This window comes from Macaca mulatta, chromosome 6 (assembly GCF_049350105.2).
Source record: "Macaca mulatta isolate MMU2019108-1 chromosome 6, T2T-MMU8v2.0, whole genome shotgun sequence".
In the NCBI taxonomy this organism is placed as follows: domain Eukaryota; kingdom Metazoa; phylum Chordata; class Mammalia; order Primates; family Cercopithecidae; genus Macaca; species Macaca mulatta.
The window spans coordinates 98787963-98799698 of NC_133411.1; the positions used below are offsets into that span (position 1 = coordinate 98787963).

At 35.2% G+C, this 11736-nt stretch overlaps 1 long non-coding RNA gene across 2 annotated transcripts in view; it reads left to right on the plus strand.

The window, feature by feature from the left end:
* The window catches only part of LOC144341324 (uncharacterized), an 86906-nt gene extending 78286 nt beyond the window's left edge, over positions 1-8620 (plus strand). For both annotated transcript variants that reach the window (XR_013418184.1, XR_013418185.1), the window contains exon 5: positions 4423-8620. This is a non-coding gene — a long non-coding RNA (uncharacterized LOC144341324). The remainder of the gene's footprint in view (positions 1-4422) is intronic.
* The last annotated feature ends 3116 nt before the right edge of the window (positions 8621-11736 follow it).

Sequence of the window (11736 nt, forward strand, 5' to 3'; positions counted from 1 at the left end):
TCTTACTCAGAATAATATTAACAGAATTTTTAAGATAAAAGTACAAAGCAGGTCATTTAAAACACATCTGTTATAAGTTTGATAAGTAATCATTATAATTAATGCTTTTACTGAAGATTTTACTGCAGGAGTTCAGTTTGTTTGTGATTTAAAAGCCTATCTAAAATAGGTATGTTACTATTAGGCAAGTTTAAACATAGGGAATTTAATATATGACCAAAAGATAACAGGATATGACTCAGAAGGATATAGTCAGTAGCTTAATCCTATTACATTTTAGGTATAATTTAACCCAACCACCCAATTTTATTGATGACGTGATTAAGATGTATGTGTGTGTGTGTGTGTGTGTGTGTGTGTGTGAGAGAGAGAGAGAGAGAGAGACAGAGAGAGACAGAGAGAGACAGAGAGAGAAAGAGAGAATGTGTTTGTATAAATTAATTGGCTAATCCAAAATAGAGCCTAGTTTTCCAGAGTACCGAGACAATGACAAGGTTCTTTTATTTCTGTACCCTTGTCAAAGAGGCTGAGAAAGGTGACATTAGCTTAGCAAAAAAAAAAAAAAAAAAAAAGAAAGAAAGAAAGAAAGAAAGATAAAAAAAGGAAAAAAGAAATCCAGTGCCTTGTCTTATCATTAGCCATTCGAATATGGAACATGGTAACTCCCAAGGTTACACATAATTCATATCTGACATTCATGACTATAGGAATAAATGTCCAGTAAACTGCACATAAATCATTATAAAATAACTCCTTCACACATTAACAATTAGAGTGGTAGTCAAAATGAAAACGATAAATTCAAAGTCTTGACTTAGCATATAAGACCCTGAACAATCTGGCTCCAACCTAATTTCTATTGCTTATATAACAAAACAAATCTTTGCTTTAATCAGTAAATTTTCAATTCAATGAACATTTATTATGGTTGCCTACTATGTGTCTAGAATTGTTCCCAACATCAAGGATGGCCCAAGAAAGAAGGCACTGTTACTGTCTTCAAGAAACTGACCAGGATGGAGAAACAATTATTTCTCTCTTCCTGGAGGATATTAACTTTATGATAAGAGAAAATAAATAATTCAAAAAGATGATAAGAGCTGTGACAAACATCCCTCCTATGGAAAACATAAAATGGAGTTAACCCAGGGATTAAAGAGGTAATACAAAATTTGAATTTTAAATAGTGAGGTCTGAGATGGGTATTCTAGACAAAGGTCACCCACATTTCTCCAAAGGTTCAGACCCATTTACTGAATTGCCTCCTCCATGCTTCTTAGATGTTCCATAGTTTCATTAAATTTAATATACTATAATTTAGCTAACTACCTCCCATTTTTCCAAAACCTGCATTTCTCCCTACTAAACTCCTGAACAAGCTAGACATCTGATGTTATCCTTCGCTCCTTTGCCCACATACTTTACTTCCCTTCAACTACAAAATACTTCTAATTCCACCCTAAAGGATCTTTCAAATCTATTCTGTTGGCCCCCATCTTCACTATCCCTAATTTTGTTCAGGGCCCCATCATAGTTCACTTGGATGACTGCAATTACTTACAGTAGGTCTCTTCCCTTAATGTTACCATTCCTCCATCCCCTTTATGAAGATAGAGTAATATTTTGAAAGGCAAATATGAACATACCACCTCTTGCATAGAACCCTTTGATAGTTCTTTATTTCCCTGAACAGAATAAGCACTGCTAATCTCTCTACCTCATCTCAGACACCCGCTCTGCTATCTAGCAATGAGGAAAGTGTCTGAGTTCCTTCAACCCAACGTTCTCTTTGCCTCTGGGGTCTTCTATATCTATAGGAGGCAAGGGGGAGCCAGTGTATCACATGGCAAGAGATGGAACAAGAGGGAGAGAGAGGGGAGGTACCAGACTCTTTAGAATAAACTGATCTCACATGAGCATAGAGTGAGAGCTCACTCATTACTGCAAGAACATCACCAAGCCATTTACGAGAAATCTGTTCCCACAGTGCCAACACCTCCCACTAGGGCCACTGCCAATATTGGAGGTCACTTTTTAACATTCGCTTTGGAGGGGACAAAACATCTAAATTATATAAACTAGGTTCAAGGATATTATATTTTTAGCAATTTTGAATAATTTTTTGAAAGCATGTAATATGAAGCAAGTGCAATTCTCACAAACCTCTTATCTCCTTCACCATCTTATTAGAGAAAGTCTCCAAATGTCAGAACACACTTTTTGAGTATTGCTGGAGAGCTTATATTTTACGCATTTCTTTGACTAGGAAGAAAATGAGAATATTCAGCAGAGTAAAAGTGGTAGAAAAAGTTGTGATTACCTCCCAATTGCCCTACATCCCCAAGTGCTATTCACTAAACAGACTGAAATCTCTCTCAGCTGCAAACCTCAAGAAGTAAAGAGATATGTCAGGAAAAGGCTCACATCCTAGGTACCCATAGTAAATTTTGTGTATGGGAGAAACAGAGAGAACCATCTTGGAGAAGAAAATCAATGCTCTCTTAATTGGGTGTTCTAAGAGGTTAGAACACTGAATGAAGGCTGGGGCTTGGTTAGATCAAATTAAAAACAATGATTTTAGTATAAGTATCAGTTGACCTAGAAGGAGGGAAGTAAGAATGTGAGAAGGAGAGTTATAATTGTATTGTGCTGATGAGCATGTATGTATCTCTCATATGTAAAAGCATCTGATGTATAGATGATTCTTTACAAATACCCATTAATCATATTCACTCCCAGAATACAACTTTTTGTTCACTATCTAAATGCATTTGTATGTGTTTGGCTATGTTAAGTACTTAAGTTATGTTCTGCCAAAGGAAGTATAACATAAGTGATATAAGGTTATAGATCGAGACTACTCCAGAAACTAAGAATCATTTCTCTTCCTATGTATCTCAAAATGCTCTCTCTGTGTATGTAAAAAGAATCCTAAATGCATCTGTTTTGTTCTGCTACTCACTGGCACTAGCACTCAGGAGAATCATGTAACTTCCTTAGATCTCATATGTAAAATGAGGCACTTCATTATTTCACTTATAAAGTTCCATGTGCACACACCTAATAAATTTATCATACTCATAGAACAAGATGTGCTCATGATAGAGATGTGAAATCAGCTTCATACATCGTGACATGTTTATAGTATCAACCTTTAAGTGTGTGTATGTAGATTTATTTTTGCTTGTAGCAATAGTGCAGTACCCACACCTTTAAAATAAAGGGGGTCTTGCATTGTTTATATTCTTAAAGCCAACTAGTTAAGATAAAATTAATGAACTTGTAACTGTATTTGGGTAAAATTAAAATAAATATCAAAAATATAAGGAGTTGTTCACATGTCTCTTTTCTGGTTAAGCATGTCGATTTTCATACGGGCCTGCTGAAAAGCTTGAATTTTTTTTTCCTTGCCCAATCTTTAAGACTATTGGTTCTGACTTGCATAGTATCATACATTTAACTGCAGTATTTGTTGAATTAATCAATGGCTAATGAGCAGAATACACTACTTTTACACTAACAAGAACTAGTTTTATATTCTTTTCTCTTTCAAACTCTGCAAAGCTATGTGTTCAAAGATAACATATTTCAAAAGAAACCTTTAAGGGTTTTTGTTGTGTTTTAAATTGATCTAACCCTAAGAATGCATTCAATTGGCCACTGACGCTCGTAAGAGTGTGTTTAATGTTAATTATCTCCTCTTGATCCTTGATATTTTTTTTGCATCAAGAATGGGTCAATGCACACTTGTATTCATAGAGTCTCTCTTTGAGTGATTCATTGATCCTGATATGTTTTGGATTCTAAGATGAGAAATTGTCAAATATAACATTAATTTATTTATGATAGTTTTGGAGAAAAGAGGCACTATTTTTTTAAGGAAGAGTGTACACTGATTCTAAGAAGGACTCACATTTATAATATGTGGAAATATAGGAGGAAAGACTGTGACTTAGAAAAAAGGAAATACATATATGCATATTTATTTGTACATATATGTACATGTATTTCCATCTGTATGTAAATACGTATACATACACACACACACACACACACACACATATACACCGTGTTAACAACTTCAGACACAACTTACTTCTTTGTGGTTTTAGCATTTGATGCCTAAAATAACTAACCTAGGAATGATAGTTCAACAGATTGAATTTTGAGAAAGAAAAGAAAAATTAGGGTTGCAGATTTTAATCCCAGATCTGCCACTTCTTTCTAAACTATATGGCCTTGGCAAGTTACCTAGTTTATCTTACCTAGATTCCTCATTTGTGACTAGGTTATATTAATAATATTCCATATAATGTTGTTATGAAATAATACATAGAAAATTCTTAGGATAAAGAATGTATTGTGTAACTGCATATATAGGTAACACAATTTTAAGTTGGATCTTTTCTCTTTCTGTTTCAGCTGAGGCCTTTGAGATACTATGTCAACTGCTCCAACATTCTGAAGAGAAGGTCTGGATCATTTAGGTAGGACTTGCAAAGAAAATGGCCTAGATCCTTAGCTGAGCTGATCATTTACCTCCAACCTATAAAGAAGTGGAGGGGCCAAGAATAGGTGTTGGATGTCAGTGGGAGAGTTTCATCAAAGAGCTGTCAGTTTCATCTCAACCTTACCCTCCAGGAGAGGTAAGATGTCCTCTCTCTCACAATAGATGAGTTTGACTTTTGGTCCTGGGCATCTGTGGTACTCAGAGCTTAGGGCTGGCTCCATGCTTTAAAATATGTCTATGTGAGAAGTGCATGAACTCGCCAGTAGGGAGATGAAAGAGAAAGAAAAAAATCTGGAAGCTCCAGAAGCTTTCTACATTTCCATTTGAGATAAGGACAAGGATGCCTGAATGTTTTTCTTGAAGAAGTTGAACAAATGGAACAGAGAACTGTATTTTACTTGAGAGAGGAAAGAGAGTGCACAACTGTTTCTCATGAACCATGGTGAAGTTTGAGAGCATAAGCTCAGAACCAACTCAAATTCTCTACACAAAGATTGCCTGGAGAGTCAAGGTGAACACCCCTCCCACGCACACACCTGCCAACACACACACAAAAGACAGAGGAAGACTACAGGATTGCAAAAGGAGAGAGAAGGAACACAAGTGGCTAGCTGAAGGAAAAGTATTGCTTAAATTTGAGGACTACTGCAGAAGGTTTCCAGTAGCACTCCAAAAAAAAAGTTGGGCACATGAATCATAACCAATCCCGAAGGAATCCATCATAAACAAATGCTCTATTGGTGCCTGTCCTTGTTCATGTACTTGTCTCCCCACCAGTCAGACTTTCATGCCCACTCATCGCTGAAGCTGAGTCTCTTGGGTGGTATGCAAAGGAGATCAAATCCAGCCAAGTGACAGGATGAAAGAGAATCTGACCACAGTCTCCATCCTTGCCACAGGCTTCCAAGCTCAAAGGGTCCTGTAGTGAGAGAGGAGTGGCTCTTTGTTTTTTTGTTGTTGTTTGTTTTGTTTTGTTTTGAGATGGAGTTTCCCTCTGTCACCCAGGCTGGAGTGCAGTGGTGTAATATCGGCTCACTGCAACCTCTGCTTCCTGGGTTCAAGCAATTCTCGTGCCTCAGAGTCCCTGAGTAGTTGGGATTACAGGTGCCCGCCACCACACCTGGCTAATTTTTTTATTTTGAGTAGAGACAGCAGAGATGGGGCTTTCCCATGTTGGCCAGGCTGGTTTCAAACTCCTGACCTCAGGTGATCAGCCCATCTTGGCCTCTCAAAGTGCTGGGATTACAGGCGAGAGCCACTGCACTCGGCTGAGAGGCTCTTTTTAAATTTTAAAATATTTAATCAACAAATGAAAATTATATATAATCAAAGTACACACATGATGATTTAATATGTGTGTACATTATATACTGACTACCACAGTATAATTAACATATCCTTCGCCACCCATAGTTACCATGGTGGAGTGTGGGGCAGGAGTGAGAGTTGAGGACACTTATAATCTGCTATCTTAACAAAGTTCAAGTAAACAACATAGTATTAATAACTATGGTCACTATTCTATACATTCGATGCCTAGAAGTTATTCATCTTATAATAAAGTTTGTACACTTTGACCAAATTTCCTGAGACATTCTGTGCTCCCCACCACCCCTGTCAACCACCATTCTGCTGTCTGCCTCTGTGAGTTTGACTTTTGACATTTTGGACGTTTTAAAGATCACTCTGGTCTGAGCCAGAACTAGCCAATTCAGTAGCCACTAGCAGCATGCAACCACTTAAATTTAATTAAAATAATTAAAATTAAACAAGGTTAAAAATCCAGTTTATCAGTCACACTAGCCAAATTTCAAATACTCAATAACTACATGCAGCTACTTTATTGGATAGTGTAGATACTAAAAATTTCTATTAGACAGCATTGGTGCCATATATTTTAATCAGTGAACAGAGAGTTTGGTAATTTGTTACTAAAAGTTATCAGAGGACTCTTGTTATTACCTGAGTGTTAGCAGATAACATGATTGCACAGGGTAAGATTAAATGGCCCAAAGAAGAACAGAATGGTTGATCTGATTTCAAATGATGAATCGCATCTCTTCAGTGCTCTCTTTCTACACCCAGGTAAAACTTGTTGCCCAAGCAAAAGTATTGATTATTATTGAAAACAATACAGATCAAATTTAGTGCCTTGGCATCTATCTGGCTCCATATTCAACTTTGTTTTTTCTTGGAAAATTTCGGGTAGAGTGAGGGAAGAATATAAAAAATCCAGGGAAGTCATTTAAACCAAATAAAATGATGACACTTGTGATACTGTGATACTCTAAATGTGGATTCTAGATCTTAAAAATGAATGTAAAAAATAAAAACACTACTGAAGTGTTATAAATATTGTAACATTTGTGGGGTTGAAAATTTGAAAATTACTTATCAACTTATTTCTTCAAACTTTTGTAAATTTTATTTCATTTTTAAGTCTTATAGTAATCACTAGCATGCATCATTTAGATGCTTGAAAATCTTCTTGAACTCTCGTGTGTTTTGGAATAACAATCATAGTTTTCTTTTTAGTCATGTGCATAACCTAGAACAGAAGGTAATTCAATTTAGTCTCCTTACGAGATATTTGTTCTCTTTTTATCCATTACTTTCTCAAGATTTAATGTGACATATTGAAAAGGTAAAATTATATGAAATACTTTATCATAAACACCAACCTACAAAACGTTTCTTAGTACATTACTCCATGGGGAAATAAATATAAACTTTCTGCTGAAAACATATGGCAAGCTCACAAATAGTGCTTTTGCAGGTGTTTTATATGGGAATAATGTTGCTGTACATCTCCAGAAAAATTCATATTAGTGCTAGGGACACTAAAGCATTTAAAGTCCGATCACCCCCTTTGACAGTTGTGGAAATTGAGGCCTGTTGCCACTTTCCTCGGGTGGCAGAATAATATGAGAATTAAGAACGTGGATTGGAATTGAAGAAACTAAATCCATGCCCTGACCCTGGCCCATATCTACTGGGCAAATTTGGGCAAGTAGCTTAATAGCTCTAGGTTTCAATTTCTTCCCATGTGAACTTAGAATAATAATGCCAAATAATATTATTACAAATTGACCAATTTCTTATGAGACAGATGATGTTCGTAACATACAATTTATGGTAGCAATCATTTTTTTCTCCTCCATTAGTGCTTTAAATTTTTCTGTAATTAACTGCTTAAAGTCACAAGACAAAGTGAGTAAAGTCCCCAGGCATTCACTTTCTTCTGTTGCCCTCTGCTCAGGGATCCCAGGATCTCAGGTATTGGCAGCAGGGGTGAGCCCTGCTGAACTATTTTTCCCAAAGTAGGCCTTTAGCACCAGAGTAGGACTAGGAGGGGAAATTGAGGTGGTGTCCAGTCTCAGCTACATTTGCTTCCAGAATCCTCTTTCACATTTTCCTGCCCCCAGAATGAAGAAACTTCTGACCTTCTCTCAGTCCCAATTCCTTTCCTATTTCCGTTCTCAGAACAAGTGCAAATTTTTTTCAAGGAAAAATACACTTTCTTATACATGAGTTTCATGTGCAGGATTTTGCATATAGACCACCCTTGGAACAGTCAAGGGACAAACTGGAAACAAATCAACATGCGCAGAGCAGGAAACTAGAGGATTTTGAGACTGAACCAAGAACTACTCACTACAGTATATAGCCTATGTTGGGGAAACAAATGGCTATAAAAGAGGATACTGGGGCTTTTCTAAATTTAGCTTCCAAAGTACTTAACAATTCTAGGCATACTTCAGGCAATCATCAATAATTAAAGTAAAAGATACAAATCTGTCAAATAAATGAGAGAGTATAACCAGACCCATTATATTCTGGATAGTGCACAGGGATCTGACTGGGCTGGGTATTAGACTTTAGGAAAAAGACCCTCATCCTGAAAATGTAAAATTTATGTGCTGCGTGACAATGGGAGCACTGGCCTTTGTTCTGTCAGGAGCTGGAGTCCAAGTTCTGCAATTAGAGTTTGTGTCATGGGAGAGCCTTCACCTCACCCTTTGTTCTTATACCAGCAGTGAAGTGCAGTTGGTCTCCATCCCCTGTAGATTTTAGTTCTAAAATGATCTGTTCTTCAAGAACATTCCAAAATCTCAGCTGAAGTGTACAAAAATAAAAATATATATAATTTTATATTTATATGAGAGGAATATATTTATATAAATATAAAATTATATTAATTTAGATAATTTTATAAATCATATTTTATAATTATAATTATTTACTTTAATAAGTATATTAATTTTATGAAAAATTATTTAAATTATAAATTTATATATAGATAAAGAGGGAGAATTGAGGTTAGACACCACTTTAATTCCCCCTCCTAATCCTACTCTGGTGCAAATATATATATATATATATATATTTCTTTTTTTAATTTTTTAAATGATCAAATCTGGTATCTGTATAACATTGCCATTTATGTCTTCAGGTAACAAAAACATAATATCAACCAATCACACATTTCCCATACTTTGATTGTGTTTATATTCTGAGGCACTTTGAAGTAGCATGGTTACTGAAACACCAGGGGGTTGTTCCAGGCCCTGCTGCTTGCCACACAGAAAGCTAATCACTGAGACAATGAGTATTGCCTGGGAAGAAGGCTTTAATCAGGTGCTACAGATTAGATGGGAGAACAATTTCAAATCTCCTAACTGACTGAAATTAGGGGTTTATAATGCAGTGAAGAAATGTAACTATGTGTGGGAAAACAGCAGTTAGGGAGGGATAAGGAAGACATACATGTTGGTCAACAGGAAGCAGATAATTGATTGAACAATTATGACAGTTGAGGGATCTGGTGACTTACTGTCTAGTTTCAGTGATTTGCCAAGTTATACCATCTGGGAGGACTGATGGCTGTTTTCCTGAGAAAGGAACTCGGATTAGACAAATGAAACTGTCTCAATTTTTAATACTGGGAAGGTCAATTTCTATGTTTATTCAGAAGGAATTGTAAAGTTTACTTCTACAGGACAATTGGGCTGATTTCAGTCTCTCCTTTTCTATTTATTAATTCCTCAATCATGGAGAATCTGGTATCAATTTCTCTGACTGCTTTATGATGAAGAGAGGTGTTGTGGACAACTCCAAATGTGGCCACCCGTGAATTAATGGTTAATCTGGTTCTATAGTTTTCTTCTGCAACACAGTCACTCTCTTCAGTCATATAAGAATACAATATTCTTAAGGATAAGGCCTATCTTTCCTGAATATTACAACATTGTAACCATAACAGTTTTTCCTCATTATCTAAAGGAGAAGATCTGAATCCAATTCAAATTGCTGATTGAATTAAATTACCTTGGAAATAAACACCATTTAAACATTTCTACTCTCACCTACTTTTCCAAAAAATAAAATATGTGTACTATTTCTGTTCTGTAAAATATATGTACTATTTCTGTTCAGAACTTATGAGGATAAGCCTATTTTCTTTTCCAAGAACCTGAAAGCATTTATAGCTCTCTAGGTCATCAGAGGTAAGCAAAACCAATCCAATTTTAAATAGCTGGTGTGTTGTATCATTTTTTTGGAGGCTTGACAAAGGTAGCTTGGGAATGTTGCATAAATAGAGCAAATGATGAGTTGTTGGAAATGTGTAGGAAACAAATGACAATTCATGGAACCAAATACAAGCCTTCCATCAGAAAGTAAAAAAAAAAAAATAGTGGTTTTATATATGTATATATAAGTAAAACCCAAAGGAGATCAAAGAGTAAATAAATGAAAATTAAAAGCAAAAATCAAATAAACAGAAAACCAAATTTTTCTCCTACTCAGTTTACCTTAGAGGCTACAGTGTTACCCAGAGTCTAAAAAAGAAAATACAAAAAAAGATGAATATTTTGTTCCTGATATATAAATTAACATCTTTAAGTATACCAATACCACATACATTTTGTGCAATTAAGAAGTTTACTTTAAGCACATAACCAGTAAACATTTTAGTGCTAGTACCATCTATGCAGAATAGCAAATACAGTATGAATCAAAACAATGAAAGCAACTATGTGAAATGTGTTTCCATGGTAAATCTGGCTTTGTGCTTACCTATACTAGCAAGGAATTTTCAAACACCAGCATATTTCTTTACATTATTTCATATTTTAATTTTATCAATATTAGGAGCTTTGATTATGACCAATGTTAATTAGTTGAATTTTTCCAGTTTTCTATCTTGTCTTAAAGAATGTTTTATTAACTAAACCTTTTCAAGTTCCTATTTTCTCTGAATGTACATGAAGATAAACACAGAGAGAAACAGGAATAAATGTGCATATGACTTACACAGATCATCTATGACCTGCTTTGACTTTCTATTTTGTCCTAAATTCTCTCTCTTCTTTTGATAACCAGTCATTTTACTTTATTGCAAAAGAAATCTTAATTCATAATTTGAATAAACAGATAATTTCTGAATTAGACAAAATTATTCCTTTCCTTAATAAAAACACATCTTCTTTAGCACATTTTATATACAGAATTATAACCTTAAATTTTAGTGAAAGTCTAGGAAGCAATAAATCCTGAACTATCTATCAGATGTTAGCATTTGATAGCTGAAAACATTCCACAATTTTTTTAAAACATGTGTTCCCATATCATAACCCTCTAGTAATTGGAAATGACCCAAACATCAGAGGAACATTAAAAATAATTTTAAGATTTTTAAATTATACAAAAAGTTTCCTTATGTTAAAAGAAAAACCTCAGCCCAATTAAAGAGTTTAATTGAGCAAAGAGTGATTTGCAGTTCAGGCAGCCTCCCACACCAGGGTAGACTCAGAGACTCTGGTGCAGCCATGTGGTAGAAGATTTATGGACAGAAAAAGGAAAGTGATGTACACAAATCAGAAGTGAGGTACAGAAACTGATGGATTGGTTATAGCTTGGTGTTTGTCTTATTTGAACATGATTTAAACAGTTGGCCATATTTGATTGGCCAAAATTCAGTGATTGGCACAACAGTACAGTATAGTGTGTTTACACTTCTATTTAGGCTATGATTGAGGATGTACAGAGAAACTTTTAGGCCAAAGTTAAAATATGTAAGGAGGCAGTTTTAGACTAAACTTAATTTAATAATTCCCTCCTTTTGGTCATCCTCTCAAAATTGAGAGGATGTTCTTTCTGACTCAAAATTGAGAGGATGACCAAAAGTTTAGTCATTGATGGCACTATCATCATTGTAACTGTAC